Genomic DNA, 11,995 nt, shown 5'->3' with positions numbered 1-11,995 from the left:
ATATGTAGGTCTTGCAAAAGCTCCTCCCCCTGCCCCCCCATTAGCATATAAACCACACAAATGTTTTGTAAGCATGCCTTCTAGGACTCACTTAATAGAGGAATATTTGGAGCAAAGGGACCTGCCTGAAATGGTAAAATAGTTTCATGTACTTTCAGTTATTATTAAACAGTTAAAATTAACTCCCCTGATTTGCTAGAGGGAACTAAGCCTTACTGTAAAAAATGTTTCTTACAGGATGCTGTAATTCTGAGAGTTCAGTTTGTCATGAAAGTATTTATCTTTCATGTCTCTTTCTGTGACATTTCTCTCTGGCCTTCTTTCAACTTTGAATCTAAATATCTGTAAAAAGTCAAATACAAAGTAAAAAAATAATTTATAATTGAGACGTTTTTCTAACTCTGAATTGTGGGGCAGATAATTTTCTGGTTTACTTTGCATTGGATAATATGGTAACAAAAATAATACTTGTTGGAAACATCTTTTGCTGAGTATAAGTATTTTGTAATTATTTTGGTTCACTTACATGGCTTATTTAAATGAAACATTTAATTTTAAGTTGCCATTAATTTTTTTTCTACCAAAGAAAATTTAGGTTCTTACATAAAATCTGTCTGCATTTCTGACTTTCTTGAATAATCTGGACCTTGATGGCTTTCTGATTATTTTTGTTTGTTTGTGTTGGACAACACAAAGTACTATGTTTATTTTATGGATTGCCTTTACTGTCATGGGAAGCTGTTTGAACCTACTGCTTTGTTCTTCCACTGTCAAATCTGAGGAAAGTACTCTATTGTCTTTTATTCTTTGCTTTCTGATGTGGTTAGTAAGCCGTTTTTGAAAACAGCAGTTAGTTATTTATGTTGATTATTCTTCCTCTTCTTGGTTTGGTGGGGCGGGGGGTGTTTTGGTTTTTTTCTTCAGCAGCTCTTTCTGTTCCTCTCCTACCAAGACACTGGGCGGGATGGAGACCTGTTGGAGTGGGAATGGGGACATCCTGTTAGTGAAATGCTTGATGTTATTCCCCCCCCATACCACTTCAGCTATTACTTGTCTCTCACTTCTAGAATATTTGTGATTATTCTGTGAACATAAAATAACTGGAGGGATGTCTGCATGCTCACCTCCTTTCCCCCCATGGTGTGCAGGCATAGGTCCCTAACAGAGTTGCTACAGCCTTGAGTTGCTCTAATAACATTGAATTTGGTACAAGGATCATATATTGCCTCATGCATCTGTGCAAAAAGGCTTCTTTGGAGTTGTTTTCTAAGGGCCTGGTGGCTGTCAGTCTTCAATGCTGTTCTCCCATTACATTTAGGATGTTAAAATAATTAGAGCAATGAGTTCTACCTGGATGCTCCAAGATAGTTTGCATGTATGAGTTCATTGTGCCTGAAGAACAAAGCAGACTAGTTCCTTTGGAGGTTTAAATGAGACTTGCAGAATAGTCCCTTTTTTTTCCTCCATGTTACTATAGGTGTACGCATTAAGTGGAACTTGAAAGGCAATAGAGTTACTGAAAGAGACTCAGAGAGTTTGGTCTTTACATCCCACACGATGTTACGTGCTGTTGCTTCTGTGCACTAAGCACACTGCCCTCCTATGTACTTATGAATTTCCTTAAAATATGCCTGGTAATGCTTAAGACTACAGCATTTTCAGCTGAAACGTGAGGCAGTCATTCTCTCATACAAAATGTTGTCTTCCACATATCTTCTTTACCAAGTGGGGGCTATTGGGTAAATGTGTGAATCCTCATTCTTTCTAGCCTTGCCCCTCTGGTACTTGGGACATGAGTCCATGGGAACTTTCTGTGTTTAACCTGTAGCTACTTGCAGGTATGCTGAGAGTCTGCGTGGCCTGAAGACTCCTGGGCAATTTTCTGTTCTAAGTGTTAGGATGTAAATGTAATGGATCCTTCTTTTAATCTCAGCCCTCTAACTATAATATGCTTGGGTCTTTTTATTTACTAATAAGAAAGATAAGCTGCTGTGAAAGGCTAGACATAACACCTCACCTGCACTGCTTAGTTGTCTGCAGGAAGGCATTCTGATGTGGTAATATGTGGAATGGTAATGTTGCATTTCAGTGCTCCTTAAAACACCTGTGCAACCCTCTGTCTCAAAAAGCAACTCCTCTCAGAAGCTCAAACTAAGAAATAACATTTTGTTAGTAATAAGAAATAAAATTAACATTGATTCAGAATACTTGTCCTTAAAAGCAAACATTTCTTATGCCAAGAAATGCAGTTTAATCTTAAACAAACAAACAAAAAAACCTTAAGTTTTACTTGTTTGGGAGATCACTCTCCTTATGATTAATTTCTGTCATCCATTTCTTTAATTCTTTCTGGCCTGCCTTACTTCTGTTTCAGAGAAATCCTTACAAATCTTGCTTCTAAACTTTCTGGTCTGCTTCTTTTAACTTTTGCTGAGTACTCTGCTAGTGAAAGTTTGCAGCTCTCTTCCCTGTTGGTGTTTGGTTTTGGGGTTGGGTTTTTTGGGGGTTTTTTTTGAGAAACAGATAATGAGAGAATGTCACAGAAGACTGGAATAAAAAAGCAAAAAAGGGGACTACTGAGAAAAGGCTTCAACTCTCCTCCTTCAGAAAGGTTGGGAAAGTTTGCTTTGAAAGGTTAACTTGATATGCCCTGATCTTTTTTTATTATTATTGCACAGCCCATACTCAACTGCTTAAATTGTAGAATGCACTGTTACAATGCAAAAGTAATATTATGTGTACGAGCCAATCAGAATGTGGGACTTATGATGCTGGCATACAACAAATGCCAAGAATTTTAGTAATATTTTGTAACCATACTTTTAGTTCTGAGGCTCTATAGCTCTTGTCATAGTAAGTTACATCACGAAAGCATCTGTGATGGTGTGAACCAGCACTTCATAATTAATTTACCAGTGTTCAGTCAGTTGGATTGCTACTTAATTGGCTGAATATTTCTAGCCACATGAAGTTCTTGTTCTCAGAAGTACAATGCGTATGTGATAACGTACTCTTTCAGTGGATGTCAGGATCTCGCCATGCAAGTTAGCCATGTTTACTTTTTCCACTCTTCTAATGATAGCTTGAAATCTACTTCCACTACCCTTTTTCAAAATCAATCCTTAAAATGAAAGCTAGGCTGTTAATGTCTCTTGTCTACCATTAAATGATCTTATGCTTTACAAATTGTTTATCAGAAGATGAACTTAATTGTATTACAATCATATTGCTCAGGCACCAAGTCACAAGGGAGAGTAAGTAATTTCTGTGATTCGGGGGTGCCTTTGAAGATCAGGTTTTAACTTGTTTAGTAAATGAAGTATAAATTTAGAAACTTAATGTTAGGCAGTCTTTTTAAAAACAACTTTGTCTTTGGAGATCAGTAAGGAGATTGTAAGCCTAGCAAGATAGTCATTGGACCAAATTTAGTTTGCTGAAGAGTTGCCTTAACAGTTCTCAGTAAAGGGAAGAAAAGATAAGGAAAGGATGTAAGACATCAAGAAAATTGGGATGTGTGGAAGAAGTTTGTTTGGGCTGAAGTAGAATCATGCTAATGCTAATGAGTATTAAAGAAACCCAAGCCTCATGAGGCTCAGTGAAGTAACCATGATAAATGATTGAAGTGGATGCTTGGCAATACAGACTTCGTAGTAAGGAGAGCAGCAGCCTCATCAAACTGCTTTTGCAGAGCAAGGTAGTTGGTGCTGAGGACCTGATATCCCCAGTCTGTGTGTTTCTGAGTTTCCTTCAGCCTGGCTCCTTTCTGGCCCTCCAGACTGAGTGCTTCTTAGCTGTTGGAGCACATTGGGTGCACTCTGAGCTTTCCAGTGTAGTTTCATCCAGAAAGAATTCAGTTTGTATACTCCAAGCCTACTTTGTGATGTAAACAAAAGCACTGTTAGTGAAGATGATCTTTAAAGTACCCTCCTGACCTGAGCTAACACACTAGCATAGGCATGCCTATGCAAACTTGAGAAGGAAACAATCCCAAAATTTTAAAACCATGGAGTTGAAACCATGTAAAAGAATAGCAGAACTTGGCAAGAGGTCTGCGGACACCAAGGTTCCCCAGGAATAATTCCAGTGAAATATCTAGTAAAAATATAAGTTTGTAGTATGGTCCAGTTGGAACTGGGAAAGTTTACTCCACTAATAAAGGATATAACTATTAAACAGGGCTTAAGTGGTAACACTTCCAATTTAGAGGAAATGGCGTAATGTGAGTTGTGAAAAATAGGCAGTTGTGAGTAAAAAGAGTTGTTATCAGCTGTCAGGCATCATTGCTGTTCCTGGCATTGTCTGTATTTATGATCACACAGGTTTAAAGGTGTTACTAGGGAAAAACTTTGCAATCCTTTTTTTGTTACTTAAAATCTCACTCTGCAAGTAAATCTCTGTGTGTTTTAATTTTATCCACCAAGATTTATTAGCATAAACTGAACAGGGAAAAACGTGTCTAAAAATTGATGTAACAAGTAACAAATGGATTCAATGAACCAGAAAGTGTATGTTGTTTTCAATGATAACAGTATTCAAGATTTTTTTAATCATTTATTATAATATCAATGGATTACATGGAAGCAACTTGGTCCCAACTTAACATCTTTGTCTGTGACACAGGATTTTGTTGGCCAGTAGTTGCTTTAGAGGAGTAAGGATGGATGAAGGGTTTCTTCTCAAGGGTAGAATGTTTCTGCCGGGAAAGGTGATGCTTTTCTCCTGTAATAATTTCCACTACCACCACCCCCTTTTGTTAGGGGATCTTTTAGATTTTTAAGGTAGTTTTCAAAGGGAAAAGTGTTACTCTGTTTTGAGGTGCCTGGAAGCCATGGATAACTGTCTGGTTTTTAAGTCCTCTGCTGAGGTTTAAATTAAGAGCAAGTTAATGCTCTTAAAAAAAATTTTGGCAGCAGTGTCAAAGCAGGCTGAATTGATCCATAAACTAATCCAATCTAGTGGCTAGAAAGCATTGCTGCATATTGCAATTAAGGTTTAAGCCTTACTGTTTCTTTAATTGGTACCATTATGGAATAACAATAAATTTAATATAAGAAAACAACTGCAGAATAGCCATTTCAGTGCTGACTTATCAGTATCAGCATATGTACAGACCTTTCATGTTGTAGCATTACAGTTTCTGGAAATTAAAAGACACATATCCAAAATCAACTAGTTTAGGTTGTAGGAGTACTTTGAGTACCCAACTTCCTTTCACCCATTCCTTAACTGTTAGAGGACTACTTAGTTCTCTGTCTACTCTGATATGTCATGCAATAGTTCAAAAAAGGATTTAAAAAAACCTTTTGTGGGTAATATATGACATGCTTTCCTTGAGGTGTGTGTTCTGTCATCATGTCAGGTAATGCATTTTAGTAAGTCCTTGATTTATGCAGGATACAAAATATCTATATGCTTTCTTCAAGGCTGCAGCAATGCCGAAATTGTTAAGTGAATGACAGTTGATCTGATGTTGGCATCACACTAAGTAGGAGCACTTCAATCAGTTCCTAATATAAAGCAAAGTTTACAGCTTTATTCAGGGAATTGATTTAATGAAGAGATAATGTGAACATTTCTTTTTAGCAGCAGTTCAGCACACCTTGAACAAAACTTGGAAGAACTGCTGTACATCTAATACTTATGAGCTACAGTAAGTGCATCCTACAAAATGCTATCTGCCATTGTAGGGAAACCCCTTTAGTCTTATTACTAATATTTTATTGGAATAAAGCTGTACGTTACATACAGAAAATATTTCTAAAGAATAATGTCAGATAAAAAGACTGAGTTTTAGGCTTATATCCCCATTAGCCACAGATTTCCTTATGATGCTGTTTACTTCACTGAAAAAGCTTTTCTTCTCTGACTTCAATAACAATGAATGCTTCAGTGAGGAAACATATGGATTATTCAAAATTCTTGTTCTCAGGTATTAAGAGAAATTTTCTTTCCCCTACTAAAGTTTCTGTTGTGTTGGGCTTAAAAAAAAAAAGGGGGGGGGGGGTCAGTTATGCTGTTACTTATCCAGCTAACTAGGCATAGTCTGATTAATGGTCACTTGCGTTCTTACAAACTTGGGCTTTAATATTTCTTTCTTACCCTTTTTCTGTATGCTATACATACTGTTTACTGTTACGTGAAACTTGTATGCCAAGAATTAGACTTTGTTTTTCTGTTTGTTCTGTAATAAGATTGAAGTATTTTCTGCCTGTTTGGAGTAACTTATGGATATAATTTGTATACATCAGAAAAGGTCTCTTTGTTTTCTTTTTTCTTTTTTTTTTAATTTCTTTCTGGAAGCTTAAATGAAGTGGAGAGGAAAATAAGTTGTGCCATGAAACCAGATGGGATTCTGCAATATTTGCAGCCAAAAGCTTTTATGATCCCGTTTGGCTCAAATTTGTAAGAATTCTGCTTGTTAGAGACTGGTGTACTTAGAGTCATTTTTAAATACAGAATATTTTGCAGTGTATTCCTCTGGATACTAAAGATGATTCTTCCTTTTGGAATATACTAATACATGTGCTCGCTATCAATGTGGTAAGAGTTTACTTTTATATATATATATCTATCTCTCCTAATTTTCAAACATTTTGAATAATGTTTTATAAAGGGCTCAGATCATTGGGTTAAAAAGTATTCTGTGTTGTGAAATCTAGCAGTACAGACAAAGGGGTGGAATTGGTGAGTCTCTGACAGTGTTTTGCAGTCAGTGGTTCTAGGAAGCCTTCAGGTCCAGAGACTAGTTTTAAGAAATCTTTGAAAGGTAACTAAAAAGGGCAAGTCTGCTGTCCAGAGGCTTAAGATTACTGTACATGGACTTGCACCACAATTCAAAACTGCTTAGTAATTTGCAAATTGAAAAATGTCCTTTTATGTACATGCATGGACATAGGGTAAGCCTTTAGAATATTAGTAATTTGATTTGATATTTGAAAGTGTGTAGGTGTGCACAGAAAGGTGTATATTCATTTTTTTAACTACAAATCTGATACTCAAATGACATTCTAGGTGGAAAAGTGTTAAATGAATTACAATGTACAAGTTGCAGGTTATATATTTCATGGATTTCCTCTATTTGCATGTAAGACACCTCTTCTTGAAAGCTCTTGCATTCTTCTGGACACAATTATTTATGCTGCTTTTTACCATACATACAATATATGTTAAAAGTTGGATGAAATTAGCTTACTGAAGCACTTTGTTTAACCATAATTCTTCTAGTAAGAGTGGTGGTGAATTAGACAGATTGGTTTAGCAAGGAAGCATAACCCAGAATAGGATGGTTTTACAGAGACCTCATTACATGAAATGCAGATTTTCTTGAGCTGCAGTTAGGGTAGGGTGTTTTGCAATGATTAGCATTGGTAAGAGCGCAAGTGAGTTTCGTCTTTGTATTCACACAAGTGTAATTGATATGAGGTGCTACCAAAAATGTCTTGAAACCCTTCCAGACAAGCTGTGCTAATCAGCTGAAAGTTATCAATTCTGTTGGAATTAACAGAAAAGGACTTTGGTCCTCATCTAGAGTATAGGTGCATACATACCACCATTGTATGAGGCTTTTGAGTGCTTTTTGCTCCATGCCCAGGTGTAGCAAAAGTCTATTTTAAAAGAGGGTTTGTAGGTATGTTGGTCTTTTTTAATTTTTTTCTTTACAATTGGTTTTCCATTTTAGCACTTCTGCTACTGGGTAGATGTAAAGGTCACAAATTATAGTGTGGAAAACAAATTGAAGACACCTTCCAAAAAGTTGATTTAAAGATTTTAATTACTACACTGAACTTTGGCCATAGGTGGCACAGCGTATAAATCTTATTCAAAATAATAAAGAACATAGTTATGGCTCTCAGTAGCTGCAGTTAACACCATGAGTCACTTCCAGCTGTCTACTCCAGACACGAAGGCATTTGAACAATAGCAGCTGACTGCGTGGCTCTCTTCTAAACCATTTTCAGTAAATCAAATGGAGGAACTGTGCTCACAGTTAAAGGATGAGGATTGCTGGAAGCTGCGCAGTGCATACTTTACAGCAGAAGGTCATAGCTAGATAGAAAATATATCCTAGAAATCCTTGCTAACATGCTTCATCTGTGTAATAACATATCCAAGACCCAAATCTTCAATTCTGTTGTTCGCCTTCTTTTAGAATAGGCATAGATTAGAGATTTTAAAGTCATCAGTATTTGTTTCAACATCTGGACAACTAATACTGTGAAAAATAGCTAGGAAATATTGCATGTGATGACTCTATTATGTGCATTTATTAATTCATGGTCTCATGCCACCTATTAGAAACCTTGCCATAATATATTATAATATACATACTGGAAAGTAAAAAGATAGGTGAGGGACCACCCATTATTAAAATACTATTGCCATTAGTGCTACATCTACCTGTAGAGATGTTCTGTAAGAGCCTGGAAAATGGGACTGCCTATTAACAAGAAAAAGTAGACAAGACATACAAAATATTTTTATAGATAAATGCATTAGACATGTATGAAACAAACTGAACTATGCTTTTGTTTAGCAGGGTAGTACCTCAAAACATAAGACAATTTCTTATTGTAGTTGTCCAACAATGCAAACAGTTTGAGAATGGTGGGTTTTTTTCATTTAATAGTTGTGCTGAAATGTGCTTGCAGGGAAAATGTTTAGTTTGGTGGTTTTAAGTCTACATTTATCCCCTAGTTATGACTTTAATGTATCAGAAAAGTTCTAAAACTGGATGTGAGAGGAGGGCTTTTCATAAACCAGTACGATGGAAACTTGCTTTCCTTTTTGGTATCCAAACAAAACACAAGATTTGACTCAAGATTTTAAAGAACCATAAAAGGGAGGAAATTCAGAAAGCACAATTAAAATTTCACCATCTGCTCACTCTAAATCAGCAAGGAGAAGGGGGAGGTTTCCCTTGTGCACAACCATTATAATCTGAATTGCAGTAGAAAATTAGTGGATATGGAATAGGCACAACACCCTCCCCTCTCTTATTCAAGATACTGATTGAAGTGAAACTCTGGGCAGGATGAACTAAAAAAAAAAATATTATTGAGAGCCTCAACTTGACATTTTCTCTTCTGTGCCCTTGTGTCCTTCTGCAACTGTGTTTTAATGGTTTCTCACTGCCTTTGGCAATGCTGTATTACCTCATATGGGCCACATGTGAGTACTCTAATCTGAGGCCGAAAGGAACCTGTTTCCCCCATCTGTTTTGGCTTGCATGTGTTGGTGCTGCTGTTAATGCTGACAGCTGTGTTAATACATAAGGCCACCTGCCACATGGTAGATACTGAATCTTTGGGTAAAAGCCTAACTTTTCTCCTTTCGTGGAAGGTGTAGATGGCTAAAACTGGGTTCCTGTTGGCAACTCTGCTGACGATTCCCATTTTATTATTTTAAATGTATCAAAATTATTTACTCTTAAGTCATGTGGTACTCAGTTACTCCATGGTGCGGAAAAAGAAAGGGATTATCTAATCTGGGCCATGTTCATCTTTTATATAGATATAGTTTTACTACTTTGATTAGAATTTCCTTATGTGCCTCCAGTAGAACTGTGATTTGGTACGTTTCTGTATTTTCTGCTTTTAGATCCAGTGAAGAAAGGAGAAACAGATTTGAGCACAAAATGTTACTGTTTGGGATTAGCATTTCTGATTAGGTTGGCTCTTTGTTCTTGGACAAGCACAGCCCTGGTAATGCTTCATGCTGCACTGTGGTGCCCCTCCAGGCGCCTTGCTGGTAGAGTGTGGACAGATTTTGGACACAGCTAGGTGTTTTGACTGCCTCTGTGTGCAAACCACTCACCATATTATACTTAACTACATGCTGAGGTGGTTATGAGGATTAATTAATGCTTAAATCCTTTGAAGATACCGGATGCTTTATAAATGCTAATTATTATATTCATGTTTGCAACAGTTTAGGGATTAGACCTTACTTAAGCAATAAGGAGGGAAGCTGTGAGATGTACGTGGCAAAGAATAATTAATAGTAATAAACAGTCACTGAGAGCCTAAGCCTCCCTGCAGCCTGTTTGTGCAGTCCCAATAAATTGCCACTCTTCTAATTTGGTTTTGGAGCCTTAATTACTTTTAATTTGAATGTCAGAGGGAGCGTCTCCTCTATAATGTTCCATAGGGGCTGCTGTTACATTTTGTAGTTTTAACTCTTGATTGCCATTTCCCTGAGAATGGGTGATGTGCAGGTACTCTCAAAACATGGTTTCTTTTTTTCTCTATACTGTTCTGGAATGAAACACTTCACATTTCTGTGCTAGGTTTGGGGCATCCGTATGACTGAGAGAATTGTCTGATCCTTACCTGGACACTGAAAACTAGGCAGGTCCTTGCTGGGTACTAAGAGCTGGTCCCCTGAATAAATTACCAGTTTGTGACTCGTAATTATACCATGAGAAAACTACTTTTTGTAACCTGTGAAACAACCCGGACGGACTGGTAAAGATTTAAGTACATGTCCAATATCCACCCGTGTCTCTGTTTTTAAAATCCACATCAAAGCTGTATGAGACCTGGACAATACATAGGGGAGCTGTCTGCACGTTTCTTAAAGATTTTGCTTATAGCTGAGGCAGTGGAAAGTAGACAGAAAAGTAGCCAGTAGTTTATTTCCAGGCTGTTTTATTGCTGCTGCTCTGCAGATGGGCCTAGACTACCAGCTTCATATCCACCCCAAGTTGCAGCCATGGCAGGCTGATACTATGGTGCAGTGGTAAAGAATACGGACAAAGAGGCCTTGGGTATAGAGGAGGTGGATCGAGGTGAACAAATGGAAAAAAAAACCTTACAGAAAAGAGGTGAGCACCGGCACAGGTTGCCCAGAGGGACGCTGGAGTCTCCATCCTTGGAGATATTCAAAAGCCAGCTGGACATCATCCTGGGCAACGTGCTGTGGGTGGCCCCACTCGAGCAGGGGCCTTGGACCAGGTGACGTCCCAAAGTCACTTACAACCTCGGCCACTCTATGATGCCGTGGGATGGTGTGATGCAAAAAGGAGCTGATGAAAAGGTGTGAGGTGTAGGCAGTCACAAAGAACAGCGGAGATGCTCAACAAGATGAGAAAAGAGGAAAGTATGGTTCTGAATTTAAAATCCTAACATCAAGGTTAGTGTGTTTTACCAGTAATTCACACTCAGTGAAGCACTAAGGTTTTGTGCATCACCTCTACCTATAAAACGAGGATAACATTTGTCACCGGGTTATTGCAATGGGAAGGTCATCTCTGTTGGTAGAGATAGTTTGATGTTAACTCAAGGGAGGCCATAGTCCTCAGCAGGAGAAAAATGAAGCTATAAAAAAAAAAAACCCAACAAAAAACCCAAACCAAACTCCTTTCTAGGAAGAAATCTCTTAAAGAAGCAGGAGAACCCCCGTCCTGCAAGTCACTCATCAGCAATAATGGCCTGAACTTATCCCAAAGTGACGGAGGGAGGTGAGTGGTGAAACAGCTTTGCCGCTGCTGGTGCGTACCTTTATTTGATGCAGGAGTTTCACTGCGCTGGCCTAACAGGCGCGTATGCTACGAGGGGCCCGGCCCGCGACAGTGTGAAGCCGGTTACTGACTTTGCATTAACGAACACGCGTAGTACCTCAGAGTCGGCACAAGTTAAAAACAGTAGGCTGGCGTTGGTGCGTGCAGTCAGTCAGGCGTGTAAATTCCCAAGGCTGGCTGTCCTTTTTCTTACAGAGCTAATTTTCACTTCTGATCTTTCCTCTTTGTTCGCACTAATTACGCCACATTAACTTAAAAACACAACACAAGACGCAGCCGGACACCCCTCCTCGGGAGGGGGCCGCAGGCTGCGTGTGCCGGTACTTCCCTCTCTGCTGCCATCGCGTTCCTCCCGCGACCCTGTGCGCTCTGCAGGGCACGCGCTGACCCCCCCAACCCCCCAGGCCGCGCGGCGGAGCCGGCCCTGGGCGCGCCTGCCGAGAGGAAGGACGCGGCCGGCGCAGGGACGGTGGGGGA

This window comes from Haliaeetus leucocephalus, unplaced genomic scaffold (assembly GCF_000737465.1).
Source record: "Haliaeetus leucocephalus isolate CR32 unplaced genomic scaffold, Haliaeetus_leucocephalus-4.0 Scaffold228, whole genome shotgun sequence".
Lineage (NCBI taxonomy): Eukaryota > Metazoa > Chordata > Aves > Accipitriformes > Accipitridae > Haliaeetus > Haliaeetus leucocephalus.
Note: the sequence above shows the minus strand (reverse complement) of the source record.